Source organism: Mesoplodon densirostris, chromosome 1 (assembly GCF_025265405.1).
Source record: "Mesoplodon densirostris isolate mMesDen1 chromosome 1, mMesDen1 primary haplotype, whole genome shotgun sequence".
NCBI classification, from domain to species: domain Eukaryota; kingdom Metazoa; phylum Chordata; class Mammalia; order Artiodactyla; family Ziphiidae; genus Mesoplodon; species Mesoplodon densirostris.
In genome coordinates, this window is record NC_082661.1 from 183,262,287 (window position 1) to 183,270,220 (window position 7,934).

At 33.7% G+C, this 7,934-nt stretch overlaps 1 pseudogene; it reads left to right on the forward strand.

Moving 5' to 3' along the window:
• The first annotated feature begins 3,553 nt into the window (after positions 1-3,553).
• Positions 3,554-7,065, forward strand: LOC132488825 (DNA topoisomerase 2-binding protein 1-like; annotated as a pseudogene).
• The last annotated feature ends 869 nt before the right edge of the window (positions 7,066-7,934 follow it).

The window sequence follows — 7,934 nt, forward strand, 5'->3', positions numbered from 1 at the left end:
CAAATCATTATGTTGTACACCTGAAACTAATATAATATTGAAGTCAACTATACTTTAATAAAAATATTAAAAAATAAATGGCAGAGGTAACTTCTTTTGGAACACATGCAATATATTTTTAATATTTAAGGGCACATAAAATATAGTCTTAAGAATATTCTTAAATATGAGCAGCTTAGTGCAAAAGGCAAAATCATTTCTTTTTATAAAATAGAAAACAAAAATATAATTATATTAAAATAGAAACTCAAATAGTAATTACTTTATGAGCAAAAAATATAAAGAACATGGAAATGTTCATGGTGGATTATATACCAAAAATGTAAAAATGAGTATAACTAACACATATGCACATCAAAAGATGATATCAACAAAACTATTAATTCTTTAGTCATTTTCTTTTGGTGGCCATTTAGAAAAGTTTGCATTTCTCTTTTTGGGGGGGCATCTGTATTTTATAAACATTTATTAATTTGCATTTTAAAAATTCTAAATGCCTACAGTGATATAAAAAATTTTGAAATAAAATTTACAAAATCATTAAACTTAGGCAAAGCCTTGATGTTCCCTCTCTAATACCCCAAACTGTAAAATTCCTTATATTTGAAAAATAGATTCATCTTTCAGAGGTACATTCTTATATGTTCATATAATATATCCATTGCAAAAAATAACAACATAAAAATCTTGCCACTATAAGAAAAAAATTATTTGGATTCTGGTCTATTTCTTTCACATAGTTTTTGTTTTGTTTTCATTTATTTGTTGATCATTGGAAAACCCAAGAGATTCTGAATGCACAATGAATTCATAGGGAAAATAACTGAACATTACACATTTGAAAAGTAAGTCTTCTCTCCCTGACTTTGAGTGTCTTAACCCTTCTTCCCATAACAAATAGTGTTACTTGTAATGTGTGCTTGCAATGAGATTCTACATATAAACAGGCATAATGTGTGTGTGCCTGAGTGTGTGTTAGTTGAATGAATATTTATATAAAGAGAGAAAACAAAAATAGTGGCATTATATACAGTGTTTTCTCATTATTTACTATATATTTAGGTTTTCATTTTACATAACAAAAGATATATTATTTTTAAAGGACTGCATATTGTTCTGTTGTATGGCTCTAGAATAATTTCAAGTTTCAGAGTGTTAGAGATTTTGGTTATTCATTTTCAGTGCTTGTTTATACTTTAAAATTTGATCAAATAGTCTCTGTGCAGATACGTCAGTATACTTTGGCTGTATTTTTGGAAGGGAAATTTCTGGATCAAAAGCAATAAGCTTTTTAAAAAAGTTCTGATATATAGTGCTAAACTCTTCCTCATACATTTTAAGTCATTTTTATCAATAGATCATAGAAGGTATTTCACATCTCTTTGCTAACAAAAAGCATCTTTGCTATTATTAAACAAAGATTTTTAATTATGGTTTTAATTTGTATGTCTTTGACCTTAAGAGATATATCATCTTTTCATTCACTGAGTAGTTATTTGCCTGTTTTTGTGCATGTGAATATGTCTGTATGGAGAAAGTGAATAGTCTGTTTATGTCTGCTGTTCATTTTTCCAATAGATCGTTTGATTTACTTTTTTTCTCATGAGCTGCAAGAAATCTTTAAGTACCAAGGATATTAATCCTTTGTTAGCCATATTCTTTGCACATATTTATTTGCAGTTTAATTACTCATTTGTCTTTTGACTTGCTTTATCTAATTGTGCCCAGATCCCCTTCAAAAAAACAATTCATTGACCCAACTGCTGCCTGGGGGGCTGTTAGTTGAGAGTCTTTAGCTGTCAATTTCCTATGAATTGCCTCAGCTTCAGTTTATTTGTTCGCTGCAAGACAGGTCCTTCTGGAGTGGCCAATAACTAATGATTGATTCATTCTGGGGTAAAAAAAGCCTCCCAAGGACACTCCTTAATACACACCCTAAACAATAAATTCTGGATCAGAATTTACTTCTCAAAGAGTGCAACTTGTGCCACACACACACACACACACACACACACACACACACACACAGCATTTACAAAGTTGCGATCCCTTTATATCTTCCTTAATTCTATATATGCCTAATCCAGAGGTAAATTCACTCCTCAAGGAAATCTGTGTTCATATATAATATTATATATATATATATATATATATATATATATATATATATATATATATATATCTACAAGGTAAATTATACATTATAAATAATGTAAATTATAAATATATCATTTTTACAAAACATATCTATAAATAATGTAGAATATCATTTTGCACATTTAACATTTTCTAATGTATATCACCACTTAATTTTTTCACTTTTTTCAGATTCAACTATTTTGTTAGAAATGGCTTAGCTCATTCATTTTACCTGCTATAAGGTATTCCACCATATAAATACCCACTGTCCTGCTGATGGTCATTTAAATTGTTTTCTGTTATTCACTATCAGGTATATTTTTCCTCATGCATATGTGCATGAGTTTCCTTGTAGTACATATAACTAGGAATGGAAATTCTTGTTCAAGCAGATGAAAATCTTTAACATTACTAGAGAATTCCAAATGTATCATAAATAAAATTTCACAAATGTTCTAATTCTAAAACATGTTCTCCAAATAATTTCTTGCTTATCCATGAGATAGGTAGGTGGATGGAAAAATCATCTCCCATTAAACTAGGTGCCAGTTGCACAGTGGGTGGAAAATGAATTCGTGACATTAGCCCTATTTAAGTCAATACCTTCCTCCCACTCCCTGAGGTAGGACCTTTGGAAGGCTTTGTTTTGTAATCAATTTTCTGATATTCACTGCTTATCGTTGAACACTTTTTTCTCTATTAACCTCATAACTCTCATGCTGTAATAAGTTTGAGGTTCTGGACTATTTTTTTATAAGCAGCATTAACTTTTGTGGTAGAAAAGGCCTTCAGGATATTTTGGCTCTCTTAGGAGCTCAGAATTCAAGGTATTTCTGCACTTGCTGTCTTTAATTAAAACAAGGGAGCAAACAAATCTTTCCAAAATGTACCTTTTTCATTGTTTAATTGTGAAAGCATGTGAAAACTGGATTTTGCATCTGCTCCCTGTTCCTCAGACACTAAGCTTTACCTGGTCTTCAGACTTTATCATTTCAGTGAGAGCTCTTACTTAGGAGTCAAATGTGCGAGGAAAAAAGTACTTATGGTGTCTCTGCAGGCTTTTTCCTGAACCATTTCTGCTTTCTCTGCGATGAACAGCTTTTATTGAACTCAATCTCCTCTAACATAGCAGCTCTTCCTCCCACTGTAATTAATAACTATGAAAAATCTAATATCTCTGCCTCATGGCTGCTCCAACTGAAATAGTTTTAGACTGTTTCTTAATGCAGGTTCAGATCCTTCCTACATGCAAGCACATATATTTCTATACAACTGGACGTCAGTGGAATTCCTCTGGAAAGAATTTGAAATGGTAGAATAAGAAAGAGATGAGTTTGAATCCTCTGCTCAGTGCTTGTGAGCATTCAGTTATGTTAATCAAACTTTTCAAATTTTCAAATGCTTTATCTGCGAAATGACAGTATTTTTACCTGTCAGGCTATTTGTGAGGATTAACTAGAAAAATTCATGTAAAAATTTCTAAAGGAGTATCTGGCACACAGTAGGCATTTAACAGCTTTATTTCTTGTTTTGTTTCTCTTGCAGAAACCATTTCTCATATACTTTTAATTAAATGGTAAACTCTTATTTGATTCAAAAATATTTAAAATAGCAAAATATGTGAGACTATTTCAAGCACCCAAATATTTCATTGTAAACTAAAATAACCATATTTAAATGGTTCACTTCTGCATCAAATTATTTCATTTATGCTTTTTACTTATATTCATTGTAGACTTGTAGACTTGATATCTATATGTTAATATTCTTGGCTTTGTCATATACAGTAATCACTTCTAATTCTATTCTGCTTGATAATCACATTTCCAATATGTTGTTTTTCCAATATACTAACATCCTTACACTTCAGTTTGTCTCATACTGGGTCAAAAAGTTATCTCATTAACTCTAGTTAGAGTTCCAGTTTCCAACATTTTGAAGATTCACCAGGTAACTTTATTATGCTTTCCATGATTCATCTTGAAAAATAGTCTCTTTTTTTTAAGTTTTTTAAGGAAACTCCATACTGTTCTCCATAATGGCTGTACCAATTTACATTCCCACCAACACTGTAGGAGGATTCCCTTCTCTCCACAATCTCTCCAGCATTTTTGTCTGTAGACTTTTTGTGAGGTGATACCTCATTGTAGATTTGATTTGCATTTCTCTAATAAGTAGCAATGTTGAGCATTTTTTCATGTGCCTGTTGGCCATCTGTATGTCTTCTTTGGAGAAATACCTATGTAGATATTCTGCCCATTTTTTGATTGGGTTGTTTGTTTTTTTGATATTGAGCTGTATTAGCTGTTTGTATATTTTGGAAATTAATCCCTGTCAGTCACATTGTTTGCAAATATTTTCTGTAGGTTATCTTTTCATTCTGTTTATGGTTTCCTTTGCTTTAAGTTTAATTAGGTCCCATTTGTTTATTTTTGTTTTTATTTCCATTACTTTAGGAGATGGGTCCAAAAAGATATTGCTACAATTTATGTTAGTGTTCTGCCTATGTTTTCCTCTAGGAGTTTTATAGTATCCAGCCTTACACTTAGGTTTTTAATCCATTTTGAGATTATTTTTGTGTATGGTGTTGGAGAATGTGCTAATTTCATTCTTTTACATGTATAGGATCTAGCAAACTCACTCCTGGGCATATATCTGGAGATAACCATAGTTTGAAAAGATACATGCATCCCAGTGTTCATTGCAGCACTATTTACAATAATCACAACATGGAAGCAACCTAAATGTCCATAGACAGATGAATGGATAAAGAAGATGTGGTACATATATACAATGGAATATTACTCAGAATAAAAAAAAAGAATGAAATGTAATTTGCAGCAACATGGATGGACCTAGAGATTATTATACTAAGTGAAGTAAGCCAAAGAAAAATATCATATGACATAGCTTATATGTGGAATCAAAAAAAAGATACAAATTAACTTATTTACAAAACAGAAATAGACCCTCAGACATAGAAAACAAACTTATACTTACCAAAGGAGAAGCGGGGGGAGGGATAAATTAGGAGTATGGGGTTAACATGCACACATTACTATATATAAAATATATAACCAACAAGGACCTACTGTATAGCATAGGGAACTATACTCAATATTTTGTAATAATCTATAAGGGAAAGGAATCTGAATAAGAATATATATATATTTATATACATATGTATTTTATATATATATATATATATATATATATATATATATATACACTTTGCTGTACACCTGAAATCACTTTGCTGTATAACTGAAACACAACAACATTGTAACTCCACTACACTTCAATTTAAAAAAAAAAGAAAAAGAAAAATAGCCTCCTTTAAAACCTTTTTCTCTTTATCCACATACTCTTAGTCCCAAAATGAGCTTGGATATCAGTGAAGTGCAAAATGGCAGACTTTGTAAAAACCTCAGCTGATTCAACAATGAAGGATGATGAGCCAGACCATTTGCCCATAGAAAAAATGATATAGACAATATGACCACCAGTAATAAAGTATCAGTAAATTCTAATGGAAATGGAAGGAATGACTAAAGGAGCTCTGACACAGACCTTGGAGATGAGAGACAACTTTCCAAAGCAGCTGCTGGAGATAATGTCTGCAACTTCAGTAGTGAAACCCCAAAGGCAGAGGACTTCCCTCTCAAGAAATGGTTGTAACAGTGCCTCTTCAACCCCTGACCACACTCACTCTGCCCACAGCCGACAAAGTAGAGTCCTGAAGGCACTGAGGCAGTCTCGCCAAACAGTACCTGTTGTCAACACAGAGCCCTCCCAGAATAAACAGATCATCTGGGATGACGCCACAGCCAGGGAGGAGAGAGCGAGACTTGCCAGCAATCTGCGGTGGCCTAGTTGTCCCACACAGTACTCTGAGCTTCAGGTTGACGTTAAAAAATTGGAGGATTCTCCTTTCCAGGAGACTTTACATGATTCAGAAATTGCTGAACAGGCTGTGATCCTGGGAATATATGTGTGACTGAAGCCCCCAAACACCCGATCTCTGAAGAACTGGAAATTCCAATAAAAGACAGCCCCCTGATCCCTACGCCTCAAGCCCCGAGTATTGCCTTCCCCCTAGCCAACCCACCTGTGGCTCCACACCCTAGAGAAAAGATGACAACGGTAAAGGAGACTCACGAAGACTTAAAAAAACAGTACATATTTCAGTTGTCATCTCTGAATCCTCAAGAACGTATTGATTATTGTCATCTGATTGAAAAGCTAGGTGGATTAGTGATTGAGAAGCAGTGCTTTGATCCTAACTGTACACACACGGTTTTAGGGCATCCACGTCAAAACGAGAAGTATTTAGCCTCAGTGGCAGCTGGGAAGTGGGTGCTTTATCGCTCCTACCTTGAAGCTTGCAGGACTGCTGGGCGCTTCATGCCAGAAGGCTAAGAACGGGGAAGCAGTTCCATACTTGATGTTTTGACTGGAATCAATGTACAGCAACGAAAAGTAGCACTTGCAGCAATGAGACGGAGGAAAAAAATCCAGCAAAGACAAGAATCGCGCATTGTTGAGGGAGCATTTAGCAGGTGGAAGATTACTTCACATGTTGATAGGTCCCGAGAAGCAGGATTCAAATGCCTTCTTCAGTCAGGAGGAGCAAAAGTGCTACGTGGTCATCCTGTATCTTTATTTAAAGAAGCTGCACATCTCTTTTGTGACTTTAATAAACTGAAACCAGATGACTCGGGAGTTAATATAGAAGAAGCTGCTGCCCAGAATGTGTACTACTTGAAAACGTAATACATTACTGATTTTCTTATGCAGGAATCCCCTCCTCAAATAGAAAATTACTGTCTACCAGAAGCTGTTTCATTTCTTCATAATAATAAGGAACCTGGGACTGGATTCTCACAAAAGAGGTCAGCTCCTACACAGAAAAATAAAATCGAATGACATAGAGTATAGTAATTGTATTTACTTAGGTACCAAACATTAAATGTTTTTTAAATTAATAGCTTGAATGTGACTGTGATGGATTTGTATAGTAAGTTAAAGACAAGAACCTGAAGAATTCAGCTTCAGTGTAACGATGAGCCTGCTTGAAGTTAGTTTCAAACATCTGAAATTTTAATCATTGAAATATTAACTATTCCTGAATGGGAAGTTACCTGAAATAACAAAACACAACTCCTTAGCTAGCTTGTCATTAAACCATATTGACGTGTGTACAGGGCTTTTTGTTATTTTCTTGTAAATATCCGAGTCTGTAGCTTAGTGGAAGATTTAGCAAGGTGATGGATTTTGCCTTAAAATGTCTGCTTTAATTCATAACAAGGAAGTTGTCAATTGAGATTTATTAATGTTTTCCCTGATTTTTAGCTTCTCACCATTTTACCTGTTTTTAACAGGAGCCTGGGCACAAGGTTTAATGAGGAATTGAGGCTTTCAACTTAAATGCGTGTGTATACACCTATATTCATATACATGAATATGATGTTTGCCAAGTTTAGGTGACAAAACTTGGAAAACAAAAACAAAGAATGAAAGTAGTGACTCAAAGTAGTTGTTCAAATTGATGTTTTTAAAAAGAAAAGCATTCTGGGGCATATACCCAGAGAAAAGCATAATTCAAATATAAACATGCACCGCAACATTCATTGCAGCACTATTTACAATAGCCAGGTCATGGAAGCAACATAAATGCCCATCGACAGATGAATGGATAAAGAAGATGTGGTACATATATACAATGGATTACTCAGCCATAAAAAGGAACGAAAATGGGTCATTTGTAGAGATGTGGATGGATCTAGAGACTGTCA